This window comes from Pezoporus wallicus, unplaced genomic scaffold (assembly GCF_028554395.1).
Source record: "Pezoporus wallicus isolate ANWC-B61680 ecotype Strahan unplaced genomic scaffold, APGP_CSIRO_Pwel_v1 contig_736, whole genome shotgun sequence".
Classification (NCBI taxonomy): Eukaryota; Metazoa; Chordata; class Aves; order Psittaciformes; family Psittacidae; genus Pezoporus; species Pezoporus wallicus.
In genome coordinates, this window is record NW_026639744.1 from 3,412,301 (window position 1) to 3,435,843 (window position 23,543).

The 23,543-nt window shown below is 42.4% G+C and overlaps 1 protein-coding gene across 2 annotated transcripts in view; it reads left to right on the forward strand.

Moving 5' to 3' along the window:
- Positions 1-23,543, forward strand: part of SGMS1 (sphingomyelin synthase 1) — a 99,688-nt gene that overhangs the window by 9,168 nt on the left and 66,977 nt on the right. Inside the window, exon 2 of one of the 2 annotated variants that reach the window (XM_057415680.1) lies at positions 14,979-15,019. The exons of the other annotated variant lie outside the window; for it this stretch is intronic. The gene's annotated coding sequence lies outside the window, so the exon portion shown is untranslated. The remainder of the gene's footprint in view (positions 1-14,978; positions 15,020-23,543) is intronic. 2 annotated transcript variants of the gene reach the window in all.

Genomic DNA, 23,543 nt, shown 5'->3' on the forward strand with positions numbered 1-23,543 from the left:
GAAAATCCAAGAGATATTTGAGTTTGTTTACCTGATTTCAAGAAGATTAAATCTAGTTTTAGACTGCTTAATAAATATAATTAATAAAATATATCTGGATACTTTAAAGCACAAATAGGTTTGTAAAGACAATTTTTATACTGTGTGAGAAGGATTCATTTTTCCTGTGACCTGTGTCAAGCTGAAGCCTATGTATCTTTTGTAGGTAAGGTGCTGCTGCTTGTAATTGTCTTGTGTTTCCAGCTGTGTTGCTCATAGTTGGACCTTACAGGGTGAAGTAACTTCAAAGTTGCTGAATATGTATAAGTGAACAATCCAATAAATACACCTTACCCCTTTCTGAACAACAGAAAAAGTAACTGCACCTCATAGTCTTGGTTACTCAGGCATAGATGGGGCACACAGTTCGGTCCTATCTGTTTTGTGAGTTCATGCACAAATGTTATCATTAAGACTTTGACTAATTGCAGGGTGTTTAATGTGCATGCAAATGCTAATAAGGATGGCATGCTAGTTTCTAAAGGATCCTAGCTGATTTATTATGAATTTTCATTTAAGTAGCAATGAAAATCTTTTTGATGTTTTCAGCATGTGGATCAAGTCCAGATGTTCACTGGAGATGAACTGCTTGAATTTTCTAGTGAGGGAGTTTAGTTTTCTTTGGTGCATTACTCTGGGCTGGTGGTGGCAGGGTGGCTTGTGGCAGGCAGAGGCTTCCCTGACTCAGTGACCTAGGTGAGATATGAATGACTTGGGGCTGTAAGCTGTGATCCCTATCACTAAATCTCTTTTAGGTTGAAAGACTGCAGGTTCAATTCCCAAAGGTTTAGGTGTGTCTGTTCAAAGTGAGCTTTCTGAGCTGAATTGATTCATGGCTGTCATAGAGCTGTTTGTTTGTTTGTTTTGTTTTTTTTTCCTCTCCCCCTTCTCTTCACCTTCCCAGTTGCCAGTGTTAAAGGGTGTTCCAGGAGGTTTTGGAGAAGTGTGTTGTGGTTTACCTAGCAAAGTAGGACCTTATCAAGAGGGAAACAGCAACGCACTGAATGTCAGCATGTGGGATCATGCCCACATTGTCTGCTCTCACTAGCGCTGTAGTAACTGACTTTTCTTCCAGGTCTGTGTCATGCAAAATAGCAATGGCAATCTCTGCACCACTGAGGTGGAATAACTTCTGCAATGACTGTGTTGACTCCATCAACAAACTTCCTTTATGACTGATGTGGTTTTGAGTTACGGTTTGGTTCCCCCCCTCTCTTTTTTAATAAAACACTATGAGAGGCAATTGTGGGTCTGTAGTAGACTAAACTGAAGTCGGTATGAATGTCCGCCAGGTTTAGTTCTTGCATCCTTTTGTTGCTCTTAATGTTGCTAATAGTTGATAAAAGAGGCAACATAAACTTCACCTTTTAGAAGTCATCATCTTAATTCCACAGACGCTTCAAAGTGAAATGCCTGAAGTAGGGTGGTGAAATGCTGGCACAGGTTGCCCAGAGAGGTGGTGGATGCGCCATCCCTGGAGACATTGAGGCCAGACTGGATATGGTTCTGGGCAACCGTATCTAGTTGAATCTTCGCAGGTGAGTTGAACTAGATGAAAGGACTTTTGAAGGTCCTTTCCAACTCAAAACTATACTATGATTCTATGACTAAGTATTTGAAGAGTGGATAATGTTGATGTTTCTGTATTTATAGCTTTAAAAATGTGTGGAACATTAAAATAAATATAAAGAGGAGTGATCTCTATATTGGGTTCTCTGGAGGCAGTATTAGTCTCTCCTGAATTTGAGGATTTGTGTCCTTTCAAGGACTGCTTTAAAAACATTTCCTTTTTTATAAAGCAGGGGTGAATTATTGTGTGGACATTTATATAAAGTGACTTGGCTGCATGCTTAATAATAACCTACATATTTTATTTGTGCTGTTCTTATTTTTAAACTAGGATCTCAAGTCAGTCCCTTAAAAGACGGATTGTTTTGTATAAGGCATGTTAGATTGTCTTGAACAAAGTACCTTCCCTATTTTTAATTGGCACTTTTATTGCTATGATTTACGTTCACAGGGTGAGGGCAGCACTGTTCCTCCAGTGGCTTAGACAAGTGTTAAAAGTTAACTGCAGGGAGGGAGAGTTTGTTTTTAAGCACAGCTTTTTAATGAAGTATTCTCAGCATGACTTTGCAAGTACTCCCAAGTTAAATCTACCTGTTGTGGTTTCTGTTGTCAAAGTGGGCAGAGGTTTGTACAAGGCTCAGGAATGCAGCTACAATAATATACTTCAAATCATTTGTTAGAGTATCCTTCTGGTCTTCCTGGACTGCTGGTCTTCTCACCATTTCTCCATGTCTTCCTCCTCCTCGTGTCCATTCACACCTTTTGAGCCCCACCCTGTGTCTTGTGAGACCTGTGCTGCCACCACCTTCCCCTGGGCTCATAGATATCCTTGAGAGGTGGCTGTTAACCTAAGGGGCATGGGGAAGGAAACGCAAACCTGGTCTCTCCAACTGCTTGTCATTAGAGGAGGAACAGCAGTGGGTTGTGAGGGAGCCCCAGCTGAGTGCATGGGGAAATTGAAACCCACTGCCCAGTCACAGAGTTGCATCTGCTGCTGTGGAAGGAGAGTGCCTTGGCTCTTGCTCAGAAAGGGTTAGTCATGGCCCCACTGGAACACATGGTGTAGGTACCACTGACTCCTGCTTTGCTGATGGGGACCTTGTGTTTGGGACTTCTGATAAGGTGAGAAGGGAATGACAACTTGATAGTTATCAACAGCTGCCTTTGCTGGATCAGTCACCAGGTCTGTGTGTGTTGTTTATATACTCAAATGTAGGAATATTGTTCTGGCAAGTGCATTGCCAAGCTCAGATTCTCTTTTCATGCTCACATGCAATTAACTTGCTAGAAATTTCAGGGAGGGGATGAAAATGTTGCAGATAGTTTGTAACAACTGGTAATAAGCCATAGCTGATCAAGCGTAAAGTGTGGGCTGTTATTTTGAATGGGTGTTAAAGCAGAAAAGTAAGCCTGAGTTGGTAAGGTCAGCATAAGAAATTTAGGGTATGTGTTGCTTTTCTTGTATATTATTCATAGAGAATGTTTCCTTTTTTCCTTAATGAAACTGCTTTTGCCACGTGTGTCAATCCATCTTTAATCCTATATAGAAAGATCCATGGCTATATCTGATGAGAGCAGAATCTGCTTGTGCATTTGGGACTTAAGATATCCCTTATGCAGGTACCAGCTCAGCAGTTAAGCTTATTACAGTAATTCTGTTGTGCCATTCAGGTTGTTTCTCACCCTTCCCCCAGTCAGGCTGTTCAGCAAGCACCCTCCAAGCGCGGAGTTGTGGGGAGCATGGGAGGATGCTTTGCCACGATTACTGCCCCCTCTTTTAACAACCAAAAAACAGTGTGTAGAGATGCAAGGAGGGAGGATCCTCATCCTGCTTCTTGCAAGTGTGCATGTTTGGATTTTCACCAAGCTGCGTGCGATAAAACAGCACTGAAGGCACCCCGGTTATGTTCCCGCCCAGGTCATACGTGCCACTTGTGCCGTGCTTGCTCTGTGAAAGATCAGCCTGCATGTTTACATCCAGAAGCTCGACCAGGATGACCATTTTTAGTTTCAAGATCTGCTTTTCCCAGCAAATGTATGTGTAAGGCTGGAGTCAGGGATAAGCATCCCTCGAGGGCAGAGCACGGCAGGGTAGGGGAGGGAGAGATGGCTGCAATTCCTGGTTGTGCAGGGCTGCCTCTCCTCCATCCCCGCGGAGGGATGATCCCATTCGAGCAATCAAGGGAAACTGGCAGTTTTTTAGCAAGCCCCAAGACTTTGCAGATGACTTTTAGGAGGGTGGAACAGATTCCTTCTCCTGACCCTGAGGTGTGTCTAGTTTTGGGGCCTGTGGCTGGGGGGAGGTAGATGCAAAAACCATGCTTTTGTCAGATCCGAGGCAAATCTGCAGTATAAAGGTTTCTTTTGCTGAGAAGTGGAAAATGTTGTACTACCGATAGATCTAAGGACCTGGGTGCTGCTGGCACATATTTTTTTGTTTTTTTTTCTTGAATTGAGAGCCGAGAGCGAGCAACTCCAAAACCAAATCCTGTAAAGCAGAACCGGTGAGTTAATATCATGTTGTGCTGTGCAGCACAAATGGTCAAGAACAGCCATTTTCAGATGATTTTGTTTAATGTCGTGATTAATTTTATTATTTATTTATTTATCTGTTATGGTACCAGTGCTCTTTTTGGTGTTGTATTACTGTTCTGCCTTTTGAACAAGGCATGGTGGGGGCTTCTGTTCGTATAGGGGAAGATCCTTTCTATGGAGTGACTCTGTGTTCCCAAGCGTAAAATTTCTCTGTAGCCCCAGCAGCACTTTTCCCTTTTGAGGAAGATGTAGTTCAAGTTTCCTCCGTCTTTTCCGTGATTTTTAAGAGAAAGCATGCTGTTTTGTTCTGGCCGAATTTGCAGATGCATTGCTGGAGCTCCGGTTTTCTCTTTCCTGACAATTTAGTGGTTTTGCACCTCTCATAAATAATTTGATTAACTGTTAAAACTGGAAGAGGCTGTTTGACATTTATAAAACTAACGGAAAACTTGAGTAACACATGCATTATAGGAGATGGCCTCTCAAAAAGGGAAGTGATACAAAAGCTGCTAATGTTTTCCTTGTTGACAAACCTGTTTGGAAGAGATTTTAAATCCCTCGCATCTGTGCAAATGCAATTTTCAGGCTGCTGATTTTTTTCAGGCTATTAGTATTTTTAACAGGAATAGACCAGAGCAGGGAATTCCTTCCTCTCTCTCCAACGCAGTACTTTGTTTTTTTCAGGGAACTTGTCTTTCAAAAACCACAGTTCGGTAACTGGGTGCGGTATCGAAGTTTACCACAGAAACTGCCAGAGGAGAAAGTATTTCAGCAGGAGCTAAATTCCTAAAACCCACAGTAAAACTCTTCAAGTGTAAAAGCATTGAGATTGCATAGTGAAAATGGAGAGATGGTGAGGACTAACAGATGAGACATCGGGGAGAGTGGGTTGCTCATGCAGGTCAAACCCTAGGCTGGTCGTACTTCTGGCTTTGGTGCTTGAGGCTTTTAAAGTAATGGTAGTGTGGCACAGTGGTTCCTCCGTCCCGAAGAGGTGCCCTGTCTCTTGTCAGCCCCACGGCTGTGCCTTCCCCAGCCCCGCGCCTTCTGTTTGTGCAGTGGAAGGATCTTTAGCTTTGTGGCTCCTCTTTGGAAGTGGTAAAAGGTACGTCAGAATATGTATTTGAACTCAAAGTATGCATCCGTTATTTGCATTGGTAGCGATTCTCAGGCTGCTGCGGAATAGCCCAGGCTTTGCGAGGTGCTGAATAGCTACGCGGGAGTCGCAAAGTGCGTCTTTCTCCGTTGCTTTTGTGGTCCCCGCCCAGATTTGCTTATCCTACAGGGCTTTTCTCTGCCTTGAAGGCAGAAGCTTAGCAAACAAAGCGCTTTCAAAAGCAAACTCTGAAAGTCTATCTCTTTTGTAAGGAATTTCTAAATGAATACCGATCGTCGTTCACTGAAGCCTGGGAGGTAACCGTTCTTACCTTTTTTTTTTAACTGCATATGAGGGATTTTGCAGCAATGCACAGATGCTTTTTTTAATGCGCAGAAGCAGCAAGATTAAAAAGCAATTACCCTAGCCTGAGAGGGCCGTGGTCCAGAAAATTCATTTTCCAAGTCGATGGCTTTTAGGCCAAGACAGAAAGTAGAAAACTTTTAAGTACGAGAAACATTTTTTCTCCTGTACTTTGTTGCTGTGAAACTTGAATTACTTTATGGACACTTTTTGCCGCCCTCCAGTGACCCCTCAACTCCTCCCTGCCCCCTAGCAAGTCATCTGCCGCTTGTCGGTGTGTGTGTTCAGACCACTTAAAAAGCACTGTTACTGAGATTTAGATATCATTTGCATCAGATTAGGGATGTATTGATTTTTCAACACAGGATAACTGTTGCTAATCAGTCACTCTTATACACTGCTTTGTAGGCTAATTAAAGACCCAGGTGTCACTTTGTAACTGGTTTTTACTTGCAGTGAATTAGTCAAGTGCATTCCTCTCCTCCAGTGCATATATACGCAGGTGTCTTTTCTGGCCACTGCAACAAAAGAAGAAAAGAACTTCGCAGGAGAAAAAAGCTTCTGCTGAATTTGGTGTGTATGGAAGATGACAGTAGAGCCTTGCTGGGAGTTTGAGGACTGTGGCTGCTCTGAACATGGCATATTATCAGAAGGGTTGCTGCTGAACTTCTGTGTTTTACAGCCACGAGGGATTAAACTGCTTCCAGCACACAGATAGCAGGGCCTCTGCTTGCTTGGCCTTCAGAGACCTAAGAAACAGTCACGATTTGTGAGGCTTGGGAACAGGCTGCACCTCAGCTGGGTCACCGAGCTCCTTTGCAGACCCAGCCGTGGAGTTCAATACTCCCAAGGGGGAAGTATGCATTGAATTACTGTGCCATTACCTGTATCATGCTGCTCTGGTGAACAGAGCTGCCTTCTAGCTTCCTCCTTCTTCTCATTGATAACTGTGGCACCAATAGAATTAGCAAAAAGGAACATGTAAGACAATGCTAGTGTAATAGCAAATGTGCTGTCTCACTTCAGCTGCTCTTAATCTCAGACTTTAATTGAGTATGAGAGGCTGGTGAGATGTGCTGGGTAAGTTTAAAAAAACAGACCAGACCAAACCAAAACCAACAAACCAAAAAGCCTCACTGTGAAAGGGGAAGAAGGAGCTGCAGCACAGGTTCAGTGTGTCAGGCTCTGCTTGCACTTCAGGGTGCACAAGGAGTTGGGAGGGACACAGCTGGGACAATGACCCCAGCTGACCAAAGGGATATTCCATGCATTATGGTGTCATGCTTAGCATATAAAGCTGTGGGAAGAAGTGTGTGTGTGGGAAGTTTGTAGTGATGGCGTTCGTCTTCCCAAGTAACAGTTACATACAATGGAGCCCTACTGTCCTGGAGATGGCTGAACACCTGCCTGCCAATGGGAAAGAGTGCATGAATTCCTTGCATGTACTTTTCATGCATATATGGCTTTTGCTTTCCCTATTCAAGTGTCTTAAATTCAACCCACAAGTTTTGTCACTTTTCTAATTCTCTCCCCCATCTCGATGTAGGGAGAGTGAGTGAGCGGTTGTGTGGGATTTAGCTGCCAGCTGGGGTTAAACTGTGACACCCTACTAAGCAAGAGGCAAAAAAGCAGCATTTAATCTAGTTCATGAGGATGGTGACAGGCTCTTTGTGAGTGGCTTGTGACTATGGGGAAATCGCATGTGAAGGTGACATCAGTGTGACAATATAAATCTTGCTACTGTGACTCCAGAAATGCTGAATGTGAGTTGAAGATGTAGCTGATGTAACTAAATGTGAAATGGAATGTTTGGCGTTTTAAAGCTTGTTTTCAGCTATTGTGCCTGTGCCTATCCTTTCTTTCCCTCCTGCATGAGATGTTATAACCTAAAAATAAAATGTGTTGTGTGGGGGGAATGGGAAACGAGATGGTATGACAGATTTCAGCTTTCATTGCACCAGTGTTTGCTCTGTGTGAGAGGTTTTCTTCTGGTCAGTGAAGTCCATCTAGGTCAGAGTAGTTCAGACCATTCATTGTTCAACTGAGACTGGGCTAATGCTCATCTGCTCTCTGCCCTGTAATTAATGAAAGCCCCAAATAGAAAGGGGAGATTGAAGAAGGCAAAAGGTTGTTATAATTTCTCTGAGGTGGGCATAACCCTTTTAGATCTCTGAAAGAGAATGAATTTGTTTTCTATGTCACTATCCTTATGCACTGACTGGGAAAGGTCTCTTGGTGAGGTGGTGACAAACTGTTATGCCATTGATTTAAAACACTGGTAGGTCACTGGCAATATCTGGCCTGTCTGTGGTAGACAGATGACTTAATTGAAATAACCAGGATAGCTGTGTCTTTTTCCAAATGTTTAGAGAAGAATTTGAGTGGACAGGAAGGCTGAAGGTCACTTTTACAATCCATGACATGTAAATTCAAAGGTACAAGGTAGCTTTGCCTGTTGCTCTTTGTGCTGACTGGTAAGATCGCTATGGCTTTTAGTTTGACACGCTTGACACTTGCTACAGCATAGGTGCTCTTTGCACGCCTACTTCCATGTGTTTCAGAATTAGGCTTTCTCTCCCAGTGCATTTGTAAGCATGTGTCTGTGGAGAAAGAAAAAGAGATCTCATTTTTAAAGATTGTAGTTGTCTTGTAAAACCTGGAGGTGCTGTGTGATCCTTTTTGTATATGAGAAGCCTGCCTTTCTGCCTCTCCTGTGCTTTCAGAGGTGTAGTTTTTCTTCCCCTCCCCCCTTTTTTATTTTCCTTTTTCTAGTTTTTTTTTCTTTCCCCCTTTTTTTTTTCTCTCCCCCTCCCCCTAGCTAGGACTTGAAAATCTTGTATGACTTGGCTGCTTTTGGTGTTCCTACCTCAGGAAGTACAGCCGATGGTTTTGTATGTTGCATTTAAGCAGACCAGCTAATTTTGGCTCTTAATATGCCTGATGTTAGTTACTTTTCTCTCCAGTGTAAGAAAAAAAACCTGGAAAATGAAGTCTGTCTGGTTTTACTGTCATATGATGGTTGTGATGTGCTCATTATCTTCCAACTTGTCCAATACTAAGCAATAATCTTTATTTTTTTTTTTTTTCTTTTTGGAGCGAGACTGATATTATCTGTGTTCACACATAAAATCTGCATGCTAGTGCCAAGGGTCTCGTCAGGAACCTGTAATAAACTTGCTAGCTCTTGCTTGAGACTCATCTAATATTTTTATACTTAAGTGTTATGCAAGACTAGTCTCAAACAAATCTTGTGGGGCTGAAGTTAACCTCATAGAGGGTAAGCACCAAGTTGATCAAGGTTTATTCAAACTTGTTTCTTTTGTTTTTTTTTTTCTGTTTTGGTTTTTTTTTTTTGTGTGTGTGTATTGGATTGTCTGGGTTTCACTGCTTGCAGTTCCTGCAGTTCCTGTTTGTGTAAGGTCTGACCACACAGGGTGAGCTGCAACTTTTAAGGCAGTATGGTTAAGACCTATGTGAAGGTCCATGCTTTTTGTAGTACAAGAAGATGGCTTATCAAACTGTAGGGCATATTTTTCTGCACATACATTTGTTTGTAACTTGCTGTTTTGTTACCCCAGCTTAGAATCTTCTAGTGTTTTTTAAAACTATAACATATGTAGTGTTAATTTGCTGTAAATGTTCATATAGGGAATTAAACAGAGCAGGAAAACATTTCCTTACCTGCAGGTCACTGTTTTAAAAGTTCTTCTCCCCCCCCCCCCCCCCCCCCCCCGGTTATATTTGGTTAATTCTACATTTGTAATGTAGCTTGAGTTAAGTCCATTGGTTAACTGGGCAGTTTATGGAAGCGAGGAACTGGTGCAGAACCAGTTTATGGTTGGGAATTCCCTGGCAGGGTCAAACAACAAAACCACAACCCAAGGAAATTGTGCACCTGAGCTCTAGGCTGGCAAACCTGCAGAGTTAAATAAGGAGACAGTATAGAAAAATGCACTAAACAATAACTATGACAGAACCAGTACAGTGGCGCTGGAGATAGCTGTCCCCTGATCCCTCTTTCCCTTTGCCTAGCTCCCAGTTTAGGTGTACTGGCCTTAGCAGGAAGGTACACCTCATCTGATTGAGCTTTTGCTGCTCTGATAAAACGGGGATCAGGAATCAAATACGTTGAGAGCATGCCTACAGTATGTCTTTAAATAAGTAGAGCTTCGAGTGAAAAAGGAGATGCTTCTTTGCTGCTTTTAACGATAATGTTCTTAATATGCCTTCCAGTTCTGTACCCCTGGGATAAGTGAGTTGTGTTGAATTGTGACTTTTTTAAAAAATATTCTCTATCGACTGTTATGCTTTTGTCTCTGGTGACCAATGTGTAGTTAATTCCTCTTCTCTCAAATAACAGCCTAACTAATGTGCTTTAGGAAGTTTTGTTTTTAAGGTGGGCATGACTATTGTAAGTCTTAAGAGATCTGCTGGCCTTCACTACTGCAAGTTAAATTGCAGACCAGGCTGCAGGGAAAACTCCTTTTACTTTTATAGTGGTTTTCCATAGCCTGCTTACCTTTGAAGACCCCATATTACTCTGCTGCGACATCCTACTGATGCAGTGGGCTGCTCTGAACACGGAGAGAGTGAGATGGCGCCCTTGCTTCCTCCTCTGCTTGTTCTCAACCATGTTGTAACGACCCTCCTTAGCATCTGTTAAGAGCATTCTACTCTGCTTTTTGTTTGTGCTTTTTGCTTTAGCAAAATAGTCTTTTATAGCTCTAAAGCCTTAAGGAATAAATTTTCTGGCAATAACTGCAGGAGTTGCAGCTCTTTACTGTGCTAATGCTGAAACCTGTGTTTTTCTTTAATGTTTCTCGGAGCCAAAATGTTTTTTTTTTTGAGGAAAAAAAAAAGGCATTTCACCTTCTGTGTAAACCACTTAAAGGCAACCTTTAGCCACAGTGTGGAATGCAGCCATTGTGAACGTTGCAGTGTGAGCAAGGACCTCTCTGCATAGTTGAGGGCCAGGGTTGGGATGTCATGGGGCAAAGTGTCATATCTAAATGTTAATTTTGATGAGCATATCACACTCCAAACCACTTATAGTGTGAAAAATTACTGGCATCTGTAAACAGATTAATTTTTATTTATAGAACAGTTCACACTAGTTTTTCTTACCAAAAATTGCCGCTGAATATTGCTGCGTAGTAAGTTGGAGCAACTAGAAATGTATTTACAGAGTGCTGGCTTAACACCAGCCCTATCAGGTTCCACTGCAGAAAAACAGACCACAGGTGATGGCAGAAAAGCATTGGAAAGTGAATCTGGTAGGTATGGTTTAGCACTGACACTAGCGGATGTGTATTGTCCCACTGTTAACCAGTGGCATTATCATTTGTCATTCATGCAGTGCCATGGTCAGCTCTGTCACCTGCTGGGAGAGTTGCTGTTCTGTCCTTTTATTCTGTAGGCTGTTTAAATACTAAAGAAAATATGTAGTATGTTGTTGTCATTTGTTGAATGTTGCTAGCAGCAACCAAAGTGATGAACTTTTTTTGATATTTAGATAATTATGCTTTACCAGAGATGATTTACATTCATGAAAGAATGTAAATATCAGTTGTTCTGCTGCTTGAAAATATTAGTATGACATCTTAGGAATCATGAAGAAGCCTATTGAGATGAAGTCTATTTTTGCATAATTCTTCTTGCACAGAAAAGGCATGTTTCTCATATTTGTTATTTTACAATAAAGGATTTCTAAAACATTTCCCACATGTTATTACAGAGAAGTGTCTTCAATCTGTGGTTTGTAACCTGACATATGTTTAGGAGAAAGAGCTGAGGGAGAAAACCCTTGACAACTTAGAAGTTAGGTGGTAGTAGTGTAAACATACCTGTTTGAATCTGTAAATAGCCTGGAAGCCAGAAATAAGAATTTCTTTCCACCTTATCTGTGTGGGAGATGGGATGCAGCAGTAACTGGAGTCCCAAGGATTTGGAAGTGGCATGTAGTCCCCTTTCTGCACAGCAATAGATGTGTTTGCTCTCATTGCCAGATAATGTTATGGATGCAAAGTTTGGCAGGGATCAAGTGAGTTGGTGTGGGAGGAGGGGGAAGCTGAAGAAGTGTTTGGATGAGAGATTTCCCAAGCGTTCATCCCCTTAAACCTCAATACAGTTTTAAGAAACTCCTGGAGCTGAATGTAGTCAAAGCCTCAGATAGAGCCTTGTCAGACGCCAGGCACACTTTCAGCTGCTCTTACATGTTCATTCAACTTATGGAGCAGAGCAGCTTTGATTTTTATTTTTTGTTGCATGGGGATGGTGTTAACTTAAAAACCCTGAAGCTTGGGGTGACTGAATTTGAGGGTTGTAATAGTGGAGGCAAATGCCAAGCTTTTATTGTGCGATGACAACGCTGAAGGGAATCTCTGTGGAAGGTGGTCACTGAACGTGGATATTACTGGCTTCAGCCCAGAGATGTTATGGGAATGATACCTTCTGTTTTTCCATTTCACAGCCTTTCTTTGATTGAGTTTTGCTGGACAGTAAGGTGAATTGAAAAGGAGGTTAAAATAGCATGGGATAGCTGCCCACACACAGGCATACGTGGCAGTTTGTTGTTCCAAGAGCAGTGTAATTATTTTGTAAATTGTGTAGAAGAGACCCACATATAAAGTACAAAATGATATTTTAAGAGCTTAAAAAGGTTTAAAGAAACATCCTTTATACATGTCATTGTTGCTAACAGCACATTTTTCTGTACTCAAAACAGCTTTAACTGGTGAGGTAATGTAGGGTGAGCTGCTTGGGTACATTTGGAGTTGCATTTGCCAGATAAGTGGAGAATGTGTTTAGGTTTCTTTGGTTTTGTTTGTTTGGCTGGTTTTTGTGTGGTGGTTTGTTGTTGTGTTTTTTTTTTTTCTCCAGTGAAGGTTTTAATGTGCTTCATGAAGCAGGTTGGTTTTAGCTTGCTTGAAAAGCTTGAGCAATGGACACAAAACTTGTCAGCGTGTTTCCAGCTGTCCTACTAAGTATCTCCTGACCTCCTTGCTCAGGAGAACCACTGACATCCACTGATGATTCTGGAGTTTGAACTCCATGCAGTGCACCACATGTCCTTGGAGGAGCTGCAAGACCAGAGTAAGCTGGTGTTTGCCTTTGATGCAGGGCACAAAGAAGACATTCAGTCGCCAGCTGAGTGTCAAGTTTCAGAAGTAAATCTGAACTAATGCTCTTAACCCTGCCGGAGCTGAAAAAGCCACACAACAGATCTGGTTTTGTGCTCTGCTTATTTGCCTTAATTTCTACAGACTGCAAAGTCTGTAAATGACCTTGTCTCTCCATTCTGCCTGTCCTTCCTTTGAGATCGGCATGTATGCGCACCAGCATACATTTTAGTTTTCCCATTCTTCCCAGAGTATCATCACCATGACTCTGCAGGAACCATATTCCAGCTAGTGAAGTCTCATATGGTACCTGTTCACATGTTAGAGGCTGAAAATAGCCCTCAATAATTTCTCAACTCTCTGGTCAATGAAGGGTGCATCTCCTTTTACCAGAAAAGTTATCTGGATTCCTCTTTTTGTAATAGCTTTGTATCAGCTATTACTTTTAAAAAATGCTTGGAATATGTCTATATGGAATATGTCTAACAAGGGCCTCTTGTTTCAAAGCACTTGCAAAATGGGAAGAGCTAAGTTTAAACTGCTGTGGTTTGTTTCCTAGTCAGTAGATAACTTGACAAGGAAGGCTTTTGTTTGTGAAGTCGTGTTTAAATATAGTGTGAATTCTGACACATGCTGTTGCTTGCAGGTCGAGGTGAACCATTTCTGTCTCTGTCCCCTTAGCACAGGCATGTAGACTGTGCTTGTCATGGAGTCCTCTGCTTTCATCCCATTCTCCTCCAGCTCTTGTAAAGCCAAAATAGCTACCAGTCAATGGAAAATGATCCGTGAGATGGCAAACACCAGTTTGGTCAGTAAAAATAAGCAGTATAGTAGGCAATTTGAAGTAGGTCATACTGGTGGCAGAAGACAGGATACTTTGTTCCTGTTACTGTCTGTTGCAAGACTGACAGCGAGTTCTGTATCCAGTTTGTACCCTGCATTCCTTATCAATGACATGTTTGCATAATGAGCTCACAAGGTATAGTACTAAAGGTCACCAGCTGAGGGGAAGGCTTGTCATTTTCTAGTTGCTTTTCGGGAAGAGGCATGTGACCTTTTATGAGTAGGTTTGCTGATTACAGGTTGAGGCAGTCCTTGGTGGATTTGCCAGTAAGCAAGGAACATGTGTTTCAGAAGCGAATATTGTAGCAGGCAGCATTGCATTCAGAAAAATGTTACAACAGTATGCCTTGAGATTATGATCAAAGCTGAGGCTTTCGAGAAAGTCCTTATAATAGATACATATGTGTATGTGCACTAAGTGGACTGTTAGTGGGAGCTGTATGTAATAGTGGAAACTTCCTTCCAAATAATGATTCAGAAAGTATTATCTGTCTAAATAACCTGACCAAGGGTTTTTATAACCAGGGGAAATTACCTAGATAGGTCTAACTGCTGATATCCTGAAAATGACCTAACTATGAGTTAGTTGCAGTGTATTTCATTTTATTAATGTTTTCTAACCTATTCATAGCTTGTTTGGTTTAGAGTTAACTCATCTCAGCTGTCTATCTTCAATTATTTTCTGGTGAATATTGGAAATTTTTAGCATCTCACCCTTCAGGGGTGGTTGAAAATGTTAGTATCTACCAAGTTACTTCACAGTGTCTTAGTGTTCATCTATTGTAAAGATTCCAAGTGTCTCTGGGCAGCTGGGACCCTAAGTGGTAAAGGGACTCAGCAACGTTGGGGTCAGATTTGTGGAGAGGTGTGTGTCCCGTGAGGTTTTTTTTGGAAGGCTGCAAGGTGGGGAGGAGGTCTGAGGGGGGAAATTACTATTTTAGAAACAGGGGAAGAGACCGTTTCCTTTTAACGGATTGCTGTTTGTTGGTTAGTCATGTGTTAGACCTCCAGTGACATGATCTAAAAATAAACCCAGGCAACAGGCAAAATGGGGTTTTGGATCTGGTTGTTTCTTACTGGAAGTGGCTTTCCTCCTTTGTTATATCTCCTGTCTGTCCTGTAGTTACTTAGTAAGAGAACTCAAAAGTTGTCATCTTACCTGGTGCTCATGCAGTCTCCCCCTCCCCCCTTCTAAAAATTATGCTTCACCCTATTTACACCATAAAATGAAAGTCAAAGTTGGTGTTGTACAGTCTAGTGCAGAAAGTACACAGCTATCTTAAATGTGAGACTGGTCACAGTCATGTACTTCTGTGTTAGAAGTGCAAATTTTAATAGTGAAGAAGGCGTGCTTGCTGCAGTTTCGTTCGTATGTCACTGAAGTCTGAGCTTCCTCCCCTCTGTTTTGTTCACAGAGCCTTGTTCAGTCAATGACATGTTGGAAGAACTCACAAAGGTAATCCCATGAGTAAATCTTGCTAATTAACATAATTATGTTGCTGTCAGCAGTGATAACATTTTTCTCAGGTCTTTGGGACACTAGGAATGAGTTTGCAGCATTTGGCTACCATCTTTCCATACAAGAAATGGGCTGCCTCCTTTAGTGCTTCACCAAGCACTGATTAACAATGCGGTGTGTCTGGCAGAGGGGGAATTATCTCTAAATCTTCCTCCAATAGAAATGGAATCTAAAAATATTATGCTTTTTTACGATTAAAGACAAAAAATGTAAAATGGAGGTTACTCTAAAATACAACAGCAAAAGCTGGGGTGGGAGAGGGAAGTATTTGGGTAATGGTTCCCTACTGCAGCTCTACATAAAACAAATTAAGGTCGTTCTTTTCTTAAATAACCTTTCACTGGGAGTGAGCTCTACCTTATTGCTACATGATTTTATTGTCTCTGCAGGAAGTGTGCACAGGCAAACAACTGTAGATTAGGAGTAATCTGCAAAATAGTTCATGATTAGTATGCCTTTGGAGAGGTTTTCTGTGTGAGAACTGCATCACAAATTTTACTGGCTTATTAAGTTCGAAGAATTAACTGTGAGGAGGATTAAAATGACATCTTAGACATTGGCTAAACATTCTGTCAAAATCCCTTGCGTTGTCTTTTAATCAATTAATTTGGCTTCTTTAATCCCCAAGTGTACTGGGTTGGCCATTCATGCAAGTGATCTATTTAAGCTGAATTTCTCCAGTGTATTTTAAAAAGTACTTTGGTGTGTCTGGCAAATGAGAAGCAAACATGCCAGTGAAATGTGCCTTGCCTTCCTGTGCTAGGGTGTAAAATGAAAATGCTGCTGTAATCATTGAGGTGCCACGTTTGGTAGCTGGTTAACCCAGGCTTTGCAGACATTCCTGATCCTTGCTGCTTATGTTGGATAAGAAAGTAGACAGCAGCCTACACTTGCTCATTTTGCAACAGTGCCACTTGTATATATGTGTTGAGTGGAAAGGAAAAGAGGTAGAGGAGAATCCTCAACACCTTCATGTCTGTGCTTTGCAGGCACAGCTGATGGACCGACAAGACATTTTTACTTCTGTAAAGTCTCAAAGTTGCCCTTAGATGTGGATATATATTCTCCTAAATTGCACAGATGGTTGGTTAGCTTATAATTCTGCAGGGATGAGAAGGATGTTAGCATTCACCTGAAAAACATTTAAATATTAATAAAAGGAATGTGCTCTTTCTGGAAATCCTGCAGGTTTCTGCAAGCTGTAATTTATTTAAATGCATTCACCAGAGATGCAGCTTCTACTCTAAGCCTGCCCTAAGCTTGAGTCTTTGCTGGTTATAGTTTATTAGATGACGTGTTATAAAATGATGCATATATTCTGAGTTAGCTAGCAATGCAGTAGAGAGTGTTTGGGTGCTATTGACAATGACTGGTAGTTCTTAGCCATCTTGTGATAGGGAAAACAGGACTGGCAGATGTTAATTTTAATGGCGTCAAAACCGTCAGAATTGCTTCTCAGCTGGTGCTTCCGCATTAAAGAAGCACTGCAGATGTTAGAGCAAGCGATATCACAGACATAGAATCACAGAATAGTTAGGGTTGGAAAGGACCTTAAAATCATCTAGTTCCAACCCCCCTCCCATGGGCAAGGACACCTCACACTAAACCATACCACACATGGCTTCGTCCAACCTGGCCAGGGATGGAGCATTCACAACCTCCCTGGGCAACCCATTCCAGTGCCTCACCACCCTTACAGTAAAGAACTTCTTCCTTATATCCAATGTAAACTTCCCCTGTTTAAGATTTAACCATTACCCCTCATCCTATCACTACAGTCCCTAATGAAGAGTCCCTCTCCAGCATCCTTATAGGCCTCCTTCGGATACTGGAAGGCTGCTCTGAGGTCTCCACACAGCCTTCTCTTCTCCAGGCTGAACAGCCCCAACTTTCTCAGCCTGTCTTCATATGGAAGGTGCTCCAGTCCTGTTACCATCCTCGTGGCCCTTCTCTGCACTTGTTCCAACAGTTCCATGTCCTTTTTATGTTGAGGACACCAGAACTGCACACAATACTCCAGGTGAGGTCTCACAAGAGCATAGTAGAGGGGCAGGATCACCCCCTTCAACCTGCTGGTCACGCTCCTTTTAGCGCAGCCCAGGATACGGTTGGCTTTCTGGGCTGTAAGCGCACACTGAAGCCGGCTCATGATCATTTTCTCATGGACCAACACCCCCAAGTCCTTCTCCGCAGGGCTGCTCTGAATCTCTTCTCTGCCCAACCTGTAGCTGTGCCTGGGATTGCTCCAACCCAGGTGTAGGACCTTGCATGGTTAAACTTCATGAGGCTGGCATCAGCCCACCTCACAAGTGTGTCAAGGTCCCTCTGGATGGCATTCCTTCCCTCCAGGGTATCAACCGAACCACACAGCTTGGTGTCATCGGCAAACTTGCTGAGGGCGCACTCAATCCCACTGTCCATGTCAGCGATGAAGATGTTAAACAAGACTGATCCCAACACTGATCCCTGAGGGACACCACTCGTTACTGGTCTCCAGCTGGACATTGAGCCATTGACCACAACTCTTTGTGTGCGGCCATCCAGCCAGTTCTTTATCCACTGAGTGCTCCACCTCTCAAACTGATGTCTCTCCAATTTAGAGACAAGGATGTCGTGTGGGACAGTGTCGAACGCTTTGCACAAGTCCAGGTAGATGACATCAACAGCTCTACCCCTGTCCGTCAGTTCCGTCACCTCACCATAGAAGGCCACCAAATTGGTGAGGCAGGATTTCCCCTTAGTGAAGCCATGCTGGCTGTCACCAAGCACCTTGTTGACTTTCATGTGCCTTAGCATGCCTTCCAGGAGAATTTGCTCCAAGATTTTGCCAGGCACAGAGGTGAGACTGACTGGTCTGTAATTCCCTGGGTCATCCATTTTCCCCTTCTTGAAAATGGGGTTATATTTCCCTTTATCCAGTTGTTGGGAACTTCACCTGACCGCCATGATCTTTCAAATATGATGGACAGTGACTTAGCAACTTCATTTGCCAGCTCCTTCAGGACCCACGGATGGATTTCATCAGGTCCCATGGACGTTTGTATGTTCAGGTTCTTAAACCTGACAGAGCTGAGTGTTGTCATGTTATATGCTAAAATAGAAGTGAGCTTCTCTCGTGCTGTTATGGCTTTGTATCACTTAGCAGCGCCAGAAACTGACCTACTTCCACAAAGATACATGCAGTTTAAGGAAACTGGGCTCTGAACTTGTCAGTCTATACTCCAGCAGGGCAGAAGCCACTGCTGTGTGAACAGAAGGGCCTTACTCTGGGGGAAGGAGCGCAGAGGATGGAGGAGTTTGTCGCACAGGGTAATTGATTTAGGTGAGGTGGATCTTTTATGTTCTGAGAAGTATATAAAAAATGTTAGCATTTTTAAAAAATAATGAAGTGCTGCGTGTGCCACAGGAAAGATAGGAAGGAGCTCTTTTCAAACCTTGCCATACAGTTCTGTTGTCAGTGTAACTTTTTTCTGATTGGCTCAGAAATAATTCTGTATGTGGTAGAAGGGGAGTCCTTCAAGGGCTTTATACATTAGAGTATACAGCTAGTGTCAAATCTCTTTTGAGTGCTTGTAGTGTTCAGCAGCAGATGCTGATTCATGACTTGCTCATCAAAAATCACAGAATCATAGAATAGTTAGGGTTGGAAAGGACCTTAAGATCATCTAGTTCCACCCCCCCCTGCCATGGGCAGGGACACCTCCCGCTAAAATATATGTTTGTGTTTGAGTGCCAGTTTATGCTTTACCATCTCTTGGATCAGGGTGGGGTGGGGGGAGAATGTCAGGGGACACCATTTTTCCTAGAAGAGTGGGTACGCAGAATTTGGAGCTTTCCCTTTGGGTGCAGGGAGGGAGACACCAGGCTGGCTTTCTTGCTGTTCATGCCAGTGCTGCTCTCAGCAGATGGGCGACTTCTTGTACTGCATAAAACTTTGCAAGCAAGTGAGTGCTTGTGAGCAGAGGGAGTATGATGTGTTTGGGAGGGTGGCTGTTGTTAGGAGATAATAGCAGAGTTACTCATGGAACCAGGGTCTTCCTCCTTACTGAAGACATGCTGGTAGGTGTTCATGGGATGGATAACTTGTTTTATGTTTTGTAGACATTAGCTCTTATTAGTGCAACCCTACAGCAAACAGGGCAGGATAGCAGGGTTTTACTGAGCAGCTTTGTTGCTGGCATTGTGCCATGGCTTCATCTGGATCAACAAAAAGCAGAGAAGAATCTTCTGGCCGCTGGAGTCTGGGCTCAGAGGGGTGTTTGGAGCAGGGGGTGCCTCATGGCACTCTCCTTGAAGTGTTCTGATGGATTAATCTTGAGGATGAGGCAAGAATTTCCAAATAATCCTAAACCTAGTTAAAAAGGAGTCCAAGAAAGCAGAATTGGGATGATGAAGGCTGCTTGCTTCCCAGCAGTCAGTTATTTGGATTTGGTTTTGCTTCAGCAAGCAGAATTTGATTTCCTACCCCATCCCCCAACTAGTATTTGAATGCAAGTGTATGAATCACAGTTTTCTAACTAATGTGAATGGAGTAGGGAGACCATCTGGTTTTCTCTTGCCCAAAAGTTAATTCAAACAGCCTTGCAAAAGGCGGCTGGTTCTCTTGCAGATTTCCCCCCTGGTTTTGCCTCCCTTGAAAGCTGGAATCTTGGGTGAAGAGTGTATCTGCTTCCTAGCCACAGGGCTCTGTGGTTTGTCTACTGCTGCCAGGTGTATCGTTTGGCTGTGCAAAAGCTGAGTAACAGGGATAAAGAGAAGCCTGTTACCTGGGTGCTGCCCCTTGGGGATCTTGGTCAAATGCATTTTGATTTATACTTTGTTTTTGCTTTGGTGCAGGTGCTTCCTCTCTCTTGTAAATGATGTTGATTATCTTGAAGAATAGCAGAAAAGGCTTTCAGACTTCTTCCTCTGCTCCCCCTGCAGCTTATTTGTCAGCAAAACCTATTGTCTTGTGTGATGCTTGGTTCAGAGCCTGGGTGACTTTATCAGCTCACTTCAAAGAAAGCATTGAGATTTATTTCTTTAGTTTATGCTTCCAGTGGCAATGTGTGTCTCAAGAGTTGTTCTGCCTGATCGCTCTTTTTGTTAAAGAAAAGGTGCTCTGCATTTCACTGAAACTGGGTATGACTTTCAAGAGTGAAACACTGAGATTCCCATGGTTTTGTGAATAGATGACTTCTGGTCTGTGGTACCCTGGACCAAATTGAGTCCTACTTCCAGGTAAGGACAATTAAGAGCAAAGAAGATGCAGTTTGTGTGTAGATGCTTCCAACCCCTTACTTCTTAGGAAACCTTTGCCATTCTGGCTGTAGAAGCTAGTGATATGTTGGGTAGACAGCCAGAGCTGGAATACCTGGTTTCTGTTCCCAGTTCTGCATTAGATGTAGAGAATGACCTGCAAAGAGAAAGTAAAGGGGGCATATGCCACTTCTTGCTGCTTGTAGTTATGCCTTTGTTTTTCAATAATCAGTTGAAACTGCAAGGATTTACTGAAAGACATTGTGGGAGATTTTCCTGGTCTTGTTGGGTTTGATCTGTGCTTTGAAAGCTTCATGACTGATGTAGGAGCTAGAGTATTGTAAGAATCAGAGAATAAAAATGGAGCTGTTGGGCAGAGATTCTAGGAAAGTGTGTGTGTTTAAAACTGTTACTTATTTGTTTGTAACCTGCTTGACAAACACACTGAACAAACCAAGGCCTTCCTGTCCCAGTTGGGGAAGCTGCTGCCTCTTTCTCAAAGTATTCTTGAATATTAGTGAGGCTGAACTGGCTGTTCTGAGAGGCTGGGAAAAGGGACAGGCTAGAAAAGCAGCTTTCAGTTGTCATTCTTCTAATACAGTTGCAGTTCTTCTTGCAGCTGCCCCAGGCAAATTTGTTTTTGGAAAGTTGGTTTTTGCCCCTCTCCTATAGATGTCACAGTACTGCATGCCTCTAAATCTCGTGTTGTACAGTTAAGATGTTTAGTAGTGCTTCTGCAGATACTCGTAATAAATACCATCAGTAATTAAAAATAATGAGGAAAAAAGTCACAACTAAGCATCAGTGCTGCTGAAAATTAGGGAACTGATTTATTTATTTATTTTTGTGTCCCTTGTAAAGTGAATTGTTATGATTGGTTTTCTGCAGTTGCTGCTTTCTGAAAGCTGGCATCTATGTGACAGTTGTTCTGGACAAACTGTAGTACTTAGCTTGTGTCACAGTTTAGCCCCAGCTGCCAGATAAATCCCATGCAGCTGCTCACTCACTCTCCCCATGTTGGGATGGTGGAGAGAATTAGAAGGGTAAGAGTGAGAGAACTCATGAGTTGAGATAAAGACAGTTAAATAGGGGAAGTAAAAACCATATACGTAAGAAAAGCAAACCAAGGAATTCGTTCAACACTTCCCATGGGCAGGCAGGTGTTCAGCCATGCCCAGGACAGCAGGACTCCATCAAGTGTAACTGTTACTTGGGAAGACAAGTAACACTTGTCACTATAGACTTTCCCCAGCCCCTCCTTCTTCCCCCAGCTTTATATACTGAGCATGACTCCATAATGCATGGAATATCCGTTTGGTCAGTTGAGGTCACTGTCCTAGCTGTGTCCCTTCCCAACTCCTTGTGCACCCTCAGCCTATTCAAGGTGGGGTGAGAGACAGGTGTTTTTATTCTGTGTAAGCACTGCTCAGTGAAAAGGAAGATATCCCTCTGTTTTATGAACACTGTTTGCAGCACAAATCCAAACCATGGCCCCATACCAGCTACTATGAATAATATTAACTACTCCAGCCAAACCCTGCACAATCAGTCATGAAAAAATTCTACTTTCTGTATGCTCCTTCAACTATATAAGTATTAAGAGTGGAAGACACTTTTACCAGACACCACAAGCTCATGTCACTGTATTGATTCAACTTTTGTTTTCCCTGGATCCAGTACACAAACATGATGAATAATGTAGTAATCTATTACTTAAAGTTTAATGCAGGTTTAATAGGGGTTGAACATCAGTGGGTACAGTGCAAGAGGTACAAGGCTGCTTTGCTCCATGGAACAAGATTCAAACCAAATACCCTTGGGTGTGTGGCATACTTTGTAATTTATGTAAATATACTACTTGCAGGTGCTTTGGTACTTCACACCTCTCAGTTTTTTTGTGTATTTGTCTCAGTATATGGCAACATACGTCCAAACTCACAGGGTCACAAAGCACATGGATGTCTTGTTCCTGAGATCCAGGGATCTGAGTACGCTATCAAGATACTGTTGTTTTTTCAATGACTTCTCTCCCCCCTTCTTTTGTTTTTAGTTTGAGTGCTATTTTTTAAACAAAGGGAAAAGTTCCCTTTCCTCAATTGTTAGCTTTACAGAGCTAGAGCCTTAAAATAATCCAGGAAGCCTTTTGTTATATAAATATACTCATCCTCCGGCTTGGCACTCTGTGCGCTTTTATATAGCTGCTTGCAGAATTCTCTTTAAATTTAAACTTCAGTGGCTTTGAAGGAGAAACTGAATGTTAATTTTTTATAGCACTTACTGGTTCTGACCATGGCAGCTCTCTGGACTCAGAAAGCAAAGCAAACACACTGATTGCTGTGTAATGACAATGTGACAGTGATTATTTAAAGCAGACAGTGCAGTGTAAGGCAGTGGTTTATGGCTGGAACTCAATTTCTGCATCTCTTAATGATTCTTGTGTAAGCTTGTTACTGTCAGGTATGCTTTTATCCACAAAATTTAACTCCATGGGAACAGAGCCTCAGCGTGTTTTGTGTATTTTGAAAAGATTTTTACTTAAGTTGCATGTTCAGAAATAAAAATATGTATTAAACCAGCGAAACTTGGAATGGTTATATTAAAATTCCAGTGCAGACTTGCAGACTACTTGTTAGTTTAACAGGCACGCAGATTTTCAGCCATCAGATTTTCCAGTTAAATGGGTCACAGTCGGCTAGGGCAAATGTGGTTGTGTTGGTTTTTAAACAAAGCAACCTGTCCACCCCTCCAAAACCCTATGAACAAGCCCCAACAAAAATACCCCACCACCCTGTGAAATGTCAAATGTGCAGGAGATAATCTCCATTAAATGCAGTGACTAGTTTCTGGGTGTTGTCTTGTACATGTAAAAGCAGCTTTGGGGAAATTTATTAATCACGTATGTAACTGAATGTGGATTTAGAGTTTTACTGTATCCTCTGTAGGACATGAGTTCCTTGGGACATTGACTTTTTAAGTAATACCTTTGCTGCTAGGAATGCTTGTGCTTGAAGTTGCCGATGACGGAAGAGGTGACATGGCAGACTAAAGCCTGAAATCTGCTGTGTCAGCACTGCCTTTATTCACCTTCTGTAAGTAACTGGCAACACGTTTTACAGCACCACCCGGCCAACCTGCTGATGGTTTTATCCTTGCTCTCTGAAAAAGTGGGTAATCCATCTCAGTTCCTGTTTGACGCCCTTACTAACACCCTCCACCCCCAACT